We start from the raw sequence: 12,841 nt of genomic DNA, 5'->3' as shown, positions 1-12,841 counted from the left end.
AAATCCTAAAAAACAAGTTCTTCACTGCAAACAGAATAGGGTGCATCTAATTTAAGTCAATGCCTTTTGGCTTACTATAGAGATAACAGAGAGGCAGATACTCAGAAGAAGACAACTGAGGCAAAGAAGAACAATTTTTTCTGTACCCAAAGACCTCACTTGAATGTGAAACCTTACTTTGCCCTAGGTCCCCTAGGTCCACAGGCAGTCATCTTCCTTTGGTTTTCATACTATTTGCTTGAAATGTCATTAGTCTAGCTTTGAAGCTCGCATTTTTCTTCAATTATAAGTACTCATTTCTTTTTAACACACATGCACACACATGCATATGCATATATATATATATATATATATATATATATATATATAGAGAGAGAGAGAGAGGTCACCTTCATTTGCCTGACAATTCATTTGCCCGACAGACATTTCAGGCAGCCCAATTGCCTGACAGTTCATTTGCCCGACAGTTCATTTGCCCAACAATTAGAAAAAGGCAAATAAAAGGTATATGTCCTTTCCCCCACACTCATTTGACTGAATCTCATTTCACCAAAAGCTTACAATGTTAAATTTCAAAAGACTAAGACACATAGACAAACACACTCACAACACTAATGACTACCTTTTTCCAGAACTTAAAAATTACTTACTTACCCTCTTAACAGAAACCGGACATTATAAAACCAAACTAAGTGGGGGGCTACACCCCTCACACCCCTCCCTAACTATATGTATTAACTCCAGGATCGCACTGCAGTGAGGAAAAGGGCATATAACTTTTACTTGTTTTACAGCACTCTATACACTGCCACTACTGCTGGGAAAGCACAAAACATCCACCATATTACTTTAGATACTTCCCATAAAAATGTAAAAAGACATACCCACATTTAAAAACACTGCAACACTACTTTCGTCATGACTATCAGTATTCTGACAGAACTGTAAGTCACAGAAATTCTTTTTATCACAAACAAGTCACAGGTGAGTATAAACCCACATCATGTCTATGGCTTATAATTCAGTGAAATGAGTTTTCAATATTTTGAAAATTAGCTGATTTGGTCTCAGTGAAATGAAAGTCAGTCAAATGGGTTTTAGGTGATGTGAAGTAGACCTATATATATATATATATATATATATATATATATATATATATATATATATACAAGAATGTCGGGAAGCGTACAGACTGTATGCATTTCAGTACAGTTTTGTGAAGGGGGGATAGCAGGCAAGCAAACAGGCACTAGGACCCAGAGGAACATCGACAGCTTTCTTAGAAAGCAAACCAACCAACAAAAAAAAAAAAAAAAAAAAAATGAAAGTAAACATCGTACTACAAAAAAATGCCTTGCTTGACTCACCAGGCAGTTTCACATTTATTATTGTTTCATCCGATGCCTGTATCTATTGGAAGGTGATTGACAGTGATTAACACTATCTGGATGTTGGAGGAAAATAGCAAGAAATCAAACCGACTTCCTGGTTTTCTGATGCAGTTTTCCTTCACCTTTTGCCAGTAAAACCACTTCAATGTAGATTGCTGTTAACACCAAGAAACTAGCTGCATAGACAGGAGATGGATTTTGTTTTTTGTAAGTTTGTTTGCTATTTAACATTTTAAAGAATTTGTATTTGTTGATGGAGTTGCCTTACTGTTTGGTAGTTTTCTTTAAAACATTGTTACTCTGGACATTTTTTTTTTGTGTGCGTGAACTGCTGACTAGTTAATTATTCTGTTCACTTGCAGCAGTTGGTTTGTTATTTCTCTGCATTTGGTTAGTAAGTGTGGGCACAGGATGCTGTTTCAGTCCAGTGACCTTAGAAGTCTAAGATAAGTAATATTTTGTTGCAAGCATAGTACTTTACTGTTGAAATCTGACTGTTTTATTGCAGTTACACCTAGGCACCTAAGACAAATAAAATAGCAGATCTCATAAGAGTAAAACAATAACTTGCTACTTACTAAAATTTGACAGCACACCTAAAGCTTACCAGCTGCACTCCCAAATCTCTGCTTGCTCCATATTTTCTTATGTAGTCACTACATCACTATACAAAAACATGCATGTACAAGAAGGCATCAGTGTGTGTGTGTGTGTGTGTGTGTGTGTGTGTGTGTGTGTAATTATAGGATGTAAAATAAGCAGATATGTATTCTTACTTCTTACAACTTGGGTAACGCAGTGACTATCATCTTCCATTTCTTGTCAAAATGTTTACATGCTGCACAAATGCTTGTCTGTGTATTTTATTTTGGCTACCCTTATATAACTTTCTAGCTGCTAACCTAGTTACTGATCGTTTAATTCGAGAAGGTTGTTTTCTGACCCTAAGGACATACCTAACAACTGTCCAGAATGTCCAGATTTTTGCTTCAGATATTTTATATGGTCATCATAAAATAAATATTACAGACTAGACTGGACTACTGAAATGATATGGTAGCTGGGTTTAAGCTGTAAAGTTGTAAAAAACTTAGAATGCAGCACTAAAAACAATGAGTGTACAGATCTTGTTTTAATATGAGTTGATCCTTACTGCTGGAACTGCCAGTGTCTGCTTCTACAAGTTTTCTGTTTCTGTCAATTTTACTTATATGGCTATGTTGTTGTATGCCTTGTTTCTTCACACTAGGGCTATGATTGATGGAACAGATTTAGGAATATTTTGGAATGGATTAATGAAACAGCCGTTCCACATTTTCCTTAGAAGTGATTAAGTCTCTAGCAGGTTGCTGTGAATCAAACTGAAAGTACAGATTTTTTGTGTACATCTTGAAATGATAGGATGATGTAAAAGGGAATAGCTGATGGCTTAGGCTCAACAATCCACATCAATTCTGCATATCAATTCTTAGGGAAGGATCTTTCATTGGAAAAATAATGCTTCCCCAAGCAAGACATAGAATGTAAATGATCAGCTGATTAAAGGGATTCCTCATACCCAGAGTCATTACATAAACCAGCTACTGAGTTTTCTTTGCCCTTTTAAGAACTTTAAATAAAATCCAAGGTAAATGGTAAATTATATTAATTCATCAAAATAAGTTTTAATTATTATTAACATATCTTAACCATGCTGTGAGATTCCTAGTTGAAGTGATTAGTATGACGGAGGTATGGTATTCCACATTTTCTAGATATAAGGTTGAAAGCTATGTGCTCCATGTAAAATGTGTCATTCTCAGGCAAAGTGCTGTTGATTTCAAACATTTGAGTTTTAAACTTCATATCCTTTAGAACAAATACAGTAATGCAAAAGTAGACTTCCCATACATGTCAAACAGAGCACCTCACTGGCCCTCTTCAAGAGAAATCTTGATGAGTGGATGGGAAATAGAAAATTCACCCCGGGGATCACTCCAGTGGCTCTACTCGACAGAGGCACTGGGAACTAAGGATGAGTGGCACGATGCCAGGGTAATCCTATGAGCTAGGCTTGTAAAGGCTCCAGGGCCATTAGCCTAGTACACACCTATGAACTTATAAACCTATGAAGACGTTATTATAACAGTTATTAGTCAACAAGAGTTAAAATCTGTGCCTGATTTTGGACATTACTATCCTTGATCAGCTGTGCGTTTTCACAAGCTGACAATAGTTTTCATTACTAATCATATGAATGTCTCTGATTTTGCTTCACATCTTTGGCATGTGCTTCATAAAATACATGGCTCTCCAGCAAACTGATTTGTATCATAGACACTTGAGTTTCAGGCTGCATATTTTTCATAAACTATATATTAGTGCAAAAGCCATTGTTGTAGCAAGTAGCAGCCTTATTATCCATCTAGCCTTTGTTGACTGGGTTAGTTCCACTAAGCTAGTAGTATCTTTTCAGGGTAGAACTGAGGTGGTGGGTAAACTACTAGGCGAAATTGGGTCAGGGCATCTGGAAACTTAGAGAGTTCATAGGTGCTTTCTAGACTATTAATTTCTGAAGATCTTATGAAGTGTAGCCTTACATTCCCATGGTAGTTGTTAGCCCCTATATTTCAAAATAATAATAACTCAACAATGGTCTGTACATCTATATGCTAAGGTATTTACATGTTTCCCCTATCCAAAAGAGACAATGGTGTTTTACTGGTGGTGAATTTTCTGTTAACCATCCACTTGCCCATGAGAAGTACTTTATGTGGAGTGGACGACTCTTCCACAGAAGAGGCATTCTCTGTAATATCTACATATCCCTACAACATGTTCTGTTAATTTTTCAAAAAAGATTGAGGACTCTTGAGTGAGTGTTCATAACACGTGAACTTGCAAATATGTAATAGTCTGATAGAAATGGGTCTGTTGAGTCTCTATAGGTAAAACAAAGGTCACCTCTCTGTAGCTTGTCTGACACAGGCAAGAGAGAGACAAGGCTTTGAGATGGTCTGTGTAGTTTTTTTATGATTTAAACCCTTGATTTTTTTAGGGAGGAAGCATTGTGGTCATTTTGAGGTGTGACAAATGTTTGGACAGGCATATACCAAAAGGAGAATTATACTCAATGACTGACATAATAAGTGCTGAGTACAGTGGAATGAGTATGTCCCTGGACCTGACCACCATACCTTTAGATATAGGCTGTGAGATGAAAATGGACTTCCTGACAAATAGTGGATATGTGGTGAGCAAAGGACAGTTTATTGCTGACATAGATTCACAGACCCCTAACTACAGGGTCAGTTTTTAGGGGTGTATTGTCAGTGTGATAGTTACATGTAGTGTCATGCTTTCTAAAGGATGTGATTATACACTTCATAGCATTTCATTTTAGGCCATGGTTTTGGCACAGACTATTAGTTTGGAATCAGCCTTCTTGTAGGAATTTAGTGGCCTCTGGACGTTTTTGATGGTACCAAATTTACAATCATCTGCAAACTTGGCTAGCCACAAAGCCCTAACATTAATTATGATGTCAGAAAATGCCAAAGAGGAGTGGGCCCAAGGACTGAACCAAGAGTACTCTGCTAGTGGCATGTCTTTTGGAGGAGGCAGACCCACCCACCTTTACTTCCTAAGTTCTGTTTGTGAACTAATTTGCTATTTAATAAGATACATAGGTGTTAACATTTACATGAGAGAGTTTATCTATGATACCAAAGTGTGGGAAGGAATTAAATGCCTTTGAGAAGTCTAGCTAGGCAGTGTACACTGATTGGTCTCATCCATTGCTTCAGTGACTTTTTTAAAGAAGTTGAACATTAAGTAGGCAGGACCTGCCCTTAATGAATCTGAAGTGGGCTGGGCCAAGAGTATGTAGATTACCTAAAACCTTATGCATTAGTTCCATAATGATCCTTTCCATAGCCTTAGAGGTGAGATTAGTGAGACTTATGGAAGTATAATTACTCGGATCTGTTGCAACCCCACCTTTCTGCAAGAAAATGACTGTTGCCATCCTCCATTCATCCAACACTAAACTTGTTTTAAGGCTGATATTGAATATCTTCTGTAAGACGTCTGACAAGGCATGTTTTAGGCTGACTAATAGGCAACCTGATATGTTATCAGACCCTATAGATGTGGTGTTCCTGGCTTTAGTGCCTTGATGGCCTTAGATAGTGCCTTGATATCTTGATCATGGAAAATCTAAAGACTGGGGTGTAGTTGTAAGAATGTGATCTGAAAATATTGGAGGAGAGAAGGGGATGAAGCTCAAACTGAATTTGTCTACTAGTAGATTGGTTATGTCTTCTGGGAGCATGTGGTATCATTTAGTATTAGCTCTACATAGTGCCAGGCATCATTTGTGAGTTTCTTAACATTACAATAAATATTTTCTCCTACTCTTTTTTTGCCAAGTGCTATGGGATCTTTTATGTTTAACTAAGGTAGCACCTGCTCATTTATCAGTATATTAAAGTAATACTTAAAATCCATCATGACTTGGGACAGACTTCATTTCCTTCAGATAACATATGGTACTGCTCCCAGTCTGGTGAGGTTTGCCTGAGTCTAAATGGGAAGATATTTTGTGGTTTTCCACCTAAGGAAAATGCACTTTTGGAACATATGCCCATCCTGTTTCTTCATGGAAGTAATTAACTTCCCACCATACAGCTGTGAGTGAGTTCAGAGAGCACAATCATGAAGGGGATATGGCTTGGGGAGCAGTTTGGAACGGAGTGGCCATACAGCATTGTGTTGATGTGGGTGTGGCTTGGTGGAAGCAGCAGTCTGGGAGTAGTGAGTACAAATTTTAAAATGCTGGCTACACCCCTGTATATATATATATATATATATATATATATATATATATATATGTACATATGCATATATGTGTGTGTGAGAGCATTTATTTCCTTAGTCTTCTGTTTCTTTTGCAGTATACTCAAGGTTTTTCTAAAATCTAGCATTTTGGTTTCTGATTATTCAATCTTTAACAACAGAATGTTTTCCCCTGCTCAAAATTGAATGAATGTTTTACTCAAGGCTTAAGTATATGGCTTATGTGTTTCAGGAAGTTTCTTTCATTTGATAAGAAAAACTAACGTAACTTTCAGTATTGATGATTTTATCAGAAGTCATAATCACACTATAAATCTTTAAACAGGGAATCTAAATTTTGCTACTGACAGTTATATCAGAAGTTGTCATTATTATACAGTTGTTGTGTCTTTCGGCTTTTCCCGGTTAGGGGTCGCCACAGCGGAACTCCGGTCTGTTAATGATTGGCAGTTGATTTTTATGTGCTGAGTTGCCAGCCCTAACGCACAACCTTCAACGAAGGTACGCCCATTCACGCATGTCTCCACAGAAGACGATTTAGCTGAGAATCGAACGGGACAACGTCTTGCTGTGAGGTGACAACATATTACAGTGCAACACCAATTTTTCCCCTCTCTTCCCAATACTGAAGTACACTCAAAGCAGGCAATAAGAGCCTAAAATGTGGCTGTCAAGCTGCAGGAAACACAGATATTTAGTTATTTAACCCTTCCTGTGGAAGTTTGGAGTGCATGCACACCAAAGCAGAGCCCTCTAACACCATCTCCAATGAACATGTATGCTTTCAAGCATGCACAACTTATGGCTACAGTTCCTGGATTATGCAAGGCAGAGTACATGTTCCAACCCCTACAAAGCATGTTTTAGTAGTATACCTCCACTTTGTGTTAATAAAGCAATGGCAATTGAGGCATTGTCCTACCCTCATGACAGTCAAGCACACACAGGCTTCTCCTCCTATTGTCTCTACCTCTATAAGTACCCCTGTCACCACTCAATCCCGGTTCCTCAGGGTCACAGCTTTATTCCTCTATGCCACAAAGCCAGCTAAAATGAGGTGATATGTTACTGGTTCTGTAATCTCAAAAATATCAAAAGCAACATTTAGTGCTGTGCATATTGATGACATAGACTACGGCATGAAATAGTGAATTCATAAACAAAATAAAAAATGCAGAGACGATGTGTACCCATTCACTTTTAGAAGCATTAAGTGTCTTTTAAGACAAAATTATTCTTCAGACTTATAATCCTTATTTCTAATCCATTAGCTTATATACCTCAATTTAAATTAAAATGACCAATGATAATTTAACATCAATTGGCTGGCAACTGAGTTAAAGGCACGGTCCTAAAAAGCTACTCAAATAAATAAAACCACTCAAATAAATAAAGCCTGAGGATCAAATCAATAAATAATCAATAAATAAGCATTATTACAAACAATACAATGCAATGAGTATAACATTTAATATATACATAACATTAATAACATCATAAAAATATAATTTAACGTCTAAAATGTTTTAACAGACTCTTTATTGGTTTCATTTCTTTTAACTCTGGTTAGCAATAGGCATTTAACAAAGACCAGTGCTAACCAATTAAATTTTAACACATCTAAATATAAATTATACACCTATAAAACTTTACAAAAATTTTAAAAATGGCTTTCCCAATCACAACTTCTACTCAATCCCAGAAAAATACACTTATTCTCTTTCCTCCACCTACTGCTTAAGATTGATCATATACCATTTAAATAACCTCATTAATCAGCACTATCATTAAACACAAAACCCGTATAATCTACTTGGAATTATCATTATGTAGCATTTCAAGTCTGATCAGCATATCAATATACTATCAACAAAATTAATAAGAAAAATTTTACAAAGCCAAACAGTTCCTTAACTGACATTCTCTAAATACCACCGGCCCATCACGATTACCCAGTGTGTTATACTCCCTCAAGCATACTAGCAACTATCTAGATTATCCAACTCCACAAACTGCATGTAACCTCGTGTTTGTGACACACCTACAAAGCAGAACTCAGTACGGTATAACACTAAAAATTATGGTGGTTTGAATTACCTCAACTACTGACTTACTCTCAATTCAAAATAGTCCACATAAATGACTACACAAACCACTCACTTGCTCTATTTACAACACATGACTCCATAAATGCAACCCTTTAGAAGTCTTAGGTCACAAATTCAAAATCTACTATTTACTTAAAGATAAAAAAAATCAACTTAGGAATGCATGTTTAAGTTGCAAAAATGGAATACATTCCCTCCCAAAATCTCACATTGATCATACACCAAAAAAAATTTCTTCAGCCTACTCAAAAAATACCTAAAACATACATGGCCATGCATTTGCACCTATCAAAATGGATAATACCTCTCATCCTACCCCAATCTTTTTCTCGTACTCTCTGCCATCAAATCAAACTGTTGACCTATAATGAAATTTTCTCTTGCCTCTGCTAAATCTCCTAGCTTACTACCCCCCGTTTCATGCCTGTTTTCATCTTTACTACTTACCCATCTCAAATACCGTTTTCCTTTTTCAATGCAATCTCCTCTCCACACTCCTTGTGTGCACTCTCCTAAATGTTTTCTCCACAGCTCTTATTTTTATCTACTTTAATAACTTCTCCTTAAGTTCTATGAATCTCCTAATCAATATATGTCCATTTTTCATTTACAACAGAACTCATGATCTTTTGACATAACGTAGATTGTTATGATAATACTATTTTAGTATGGTGATAATACTTCATTATAAAAGGCAACTGCATATAATCTGCTCTACTATTCTTTTACAGTTATACAACTTTAGTGTTGTAAACAAAGAACTGTAAATGTGGGGTTTTTTTGTTATCTATGCACTGTATAACTCTGCAATTTTGGAGTTTGTGTATTTTTAGAACTTTTGTTGCCAGGCTTCCACTAAAAATTGGCTTTGTGATCATTCAAACTTTCCCAGGTTAACAAACACACCCACACACAATATAAAAAAATAAATGACAATTACTAGCAAAACAGCCACCTCTCAGTCAAAAACTTGCAAAACAACTTTGTTCAGATAGTGGGCATATTTAGGACTCATATTACACACAGGACTGATGTTTGAAAAAAAAAACATTCAGAATCAGCTACCGAGAATGTGCTGAGTCAACTCAAACTGTCACCTGCTACATGACAATCAAAAGCTAGAAACTTTTCAGTTCCAACATTTGAGTACAGTCAACACTGTGTTGCCTTTTACTTGTCATACACTAACCAGCTACACCAAACTACTAAAAACAAAGTGTGCCACTTTACACTTTGACCTAGTAAACACATGCACCACTGTGATCTATTAAAAAGATTTAAATGGCTTCAGGTGCAAGTCAGGTAACTATGTTGCCAGCATACTTCTGTTCTGAAATTTTAATCTACATTAGATAATGGGTGACTGTACACTGGCAACCTGACTGGAGAATGAACACCCGCTGAAACTGAAAATAACTTAATGGCTGCCATTATTTTGCACTTGCTACACAGCACTTTTGCTGTGGTGTCAGGTTCCATAACACCCCCGTGCAGGCATTATTTACACAGTAACATACACCCTGTCGTGCATTATTGCTCGCATATTGCCCACCTTTCAAAACTCTACTAGCTGTTAAAGAAGTCACATACACATTGAGAAGATGACAATCAGATACTATTTCCTTATTAACACCACCATTTACAAAGACAGTTGGTGAGAAAGCATTTAATAAATTAGCCCCAGCACATGGAATGACCCACCTGGTAACATTAGGGAAGAAAATACTTCAAAGGCCTTCAAACATAAACTTAAACATCATCTGGTGAAATTTCCCTCTAGTATTTGTTACTGAGAATGGATGAGTTGCCAATGCATTTATTTGAAAGTAAACCATTTCTGCAACTTGTCATAAGATTTTATTTTTAGTGATATTTGCATAGATATCTCTTTTAATTTTCTTTCGACTGCGTTTATGTGTGTATACCCTATCTGTGTTTTACACACATCATTTTGTCATGTTCTTTTGTAAATCTGAATACCATGTAAATGACTGATGTTTTATGTATTCATGCTTCTACTGCTATTCCTTCGGGGAATCAGTTCATGGCTGAACAGAGTTAAGATGACCAGTCCATTTACCCAGTTACTAAAATGAAATACATAAATAAATAAACTACGTTACCACTTTCATTCAGTTTACTCCAATACTGTTTAAACCACCTTAAAACAAAAGTAATTAAGATATTCACATTTAGTGAAATACTTATAAAGTGCATTTTCACGCTTCCTTTTCCCTAAAGCATAAACATTTTCATATATTCTGTACTTCCCCAGGTAAAAGGCAGTGGATACATAAATAACAAATGTTGTCCTGCTGTCCTGCAGTCTGCATAACATTGTTTAATATATCTTTAATTTTACACACAAGATGTGCATGCATGTCTTTTTTTCCACTTCATTCCAATGCTTAATGAAGCCATGCTTCCTCCTGCTCAACTGACTTATTTACACCTCCTTCAAAGGGGGAGCAGATCATTACTTGAGGAAGCCAGCAGAGATGGTTCAGTTTTTCTACTGACAGCTTATTGAAACAGCGTGCAATAAGTTTCAGTGCAGAACAGCCATGCACTTCTGCAATGGGCTGATATTTTATCTGTCATAGGTTATAGATTCAAACATGTGCATGCATTGCCTAAAAGCCTGTGCTGTTATATCTACCTGGTCTTAAAATGCATACAAATACACCTCAGATAGTTAAGGGTACATCAATCTCAGAAACAAAGAAACTCTTCAAATTACTGCCAGAACTGACTAGGTCACACTTTATTCATACAACTGCCCTAATCTGACTCTCTCTTACTTCAGAAATTGACTGTCACACATCCAGGAGACACTGTTTCTAATAACAGTGAAAAGACTTATAGGAACATTTTGCTCATAGCTAACCATAGGCATTAAATTACTAATGAAGCAAATGGATGCGTGTGAAAAAAGTGGGAGGTCAAAACAAGTAACACTGCATACTACATCAAAACTACCTCTCCCTCATGAGAGAGTGTAGACTAGTAACCAATGCTACCACAGCTAACTACCTTAAAGGTATGTAAAAGGCACTAATTTTAAACCTCAAAAATAATGGCATCTGTCAAGGAACTAAGATGGCATATGACTGGTCAGACCCCTCCTACATATATAACAAGCAATGACTTTGCCAACAAATACAAGACCTTCCTTAATATATTCATTAACATCATTATTAAAGAAATAACATCTGCATCCACTCCACCTGTAAGCAAAAAAAAAGCAGATAAACTTTTGCAAGTGTATGTCTACCCTTTTGCTTTAAGGAAATAATACACAAAAGTAGCAGAACATTATCAGACAAACTACACAAAAGTACTGGAGATAAATGCAGCACATTAGACCTATTTTTCTAGCTAACTTCACATAAAATAGCCAGCCTCCTTACTTTTACCTTAAATGTTCAGTAACAACTGACCTAGTATCATCATCATCATTCAAACATGCTGTTACAATACCCCTACCCAGAATCGCTATACTCAAAGATGCAAAATATAGACTTACTGCCAATCACTGTCCCTCACTAAAATCAAGAAGTTAATTTACAAACACTTGCTGAATCACATATAAAACTATGGACTCAGATGTGATGCACATCATGGCTTTCAGAATAGATGTAGTACAATCAAAGATCTTTATATAGTTACCAACTGTTATTTGTAATAACATGAATAATGGTATTATTACACCACGTGCACTTACTGGCACAATAAGTGCCTTCAAAAATGTTAATTACAAGATACAGTCTTAAGGCTCAAAAATTACTTAGCAAATAAACATTGCAATGTTTAGATAATGGTCAGCTCTTCAAGAAAAGCACACTATCATGTGATTTTCCTTGGGGATCACGGATGGGCCCACTGCTGTTCTCACTCTTCATAAATGACACAAGATCTTGCTTCACTAAAGCTACTTCTGTATACAGAACACATGCTGTTGCTACATAAGGATAAATCCCTCCCCCAGCACCCTAAGAGAAAAGCTTCAAAACGATTTCCACGAGCTCACCAAATGAACCACAGCTAAACAACAAATGCACATCAAAGTAGTGACAAAAGTGAGAATGTTTAATGTTTAACAGCACTAGTTCCAGCCAGTGGTGGGTACAGTTAACAAGGTCATGCCAGGCACTGTAGCCAGCATTCTCTGTACATCTGCATCTGACATCCTGTCTCTCCCATTCTCCTTGACATGTCTCAGCTGTTTCCTTTCCAGTGTGAACATTGAACTGATCACTAATAAACTTCTGAGACATTTAAAAACTGTTATAAAATCTCATAATTAATTTCAGTTTCACCAATTGTAAGGTAATGCAAGGTGTTAGACCTGCAAGAACTAGTTGACAATTTGTCTTGCAAGGAAGTAAGAAACTCCTGCTAATATACTTAGAAATGAAGTACATTAACATATACATTAAATTAGATAGTAAGGCACTGCGCATTCAGTTATCATGATATCATGGCAGGGATTCTCAACTTCACGAA

At 36.4% G+C, this 12,841-nt stretch overlaps 1 protein-coding gene across 2 annotated transcripts in view; it reads right to left on the bottom strand.

Moving 5' to 3' along the window:
• CXXC4 (CXXC finger protein 4) overlaps window positions 1-12,841 on the bottom strand; it is a 401,601-nt gene that overhangs the window by 177,307 nt on the left and 211,453 nt on the right. The gene's annotated exons all lie outside the window — the stretch shown is intronic.

The sequence above is a fragment of the Protopterus annectens genome, chromosome 2.part0, assembly GCF_019279795.1.
Source record: "Protopterus annectens isolate FY-2018-M chromosome 2.part0, PAN1.0, whole genome shotgun sequence".
Classification (NCBI taxonomy): Eukaryota; Metazoa; Chordata; order Ceratodontiformes; family Protopteridae; genus Protopterus; species Protopterus annectens.
This window is presented reverse-complemented; position numbering and strand designations above follow the sequence as displayed.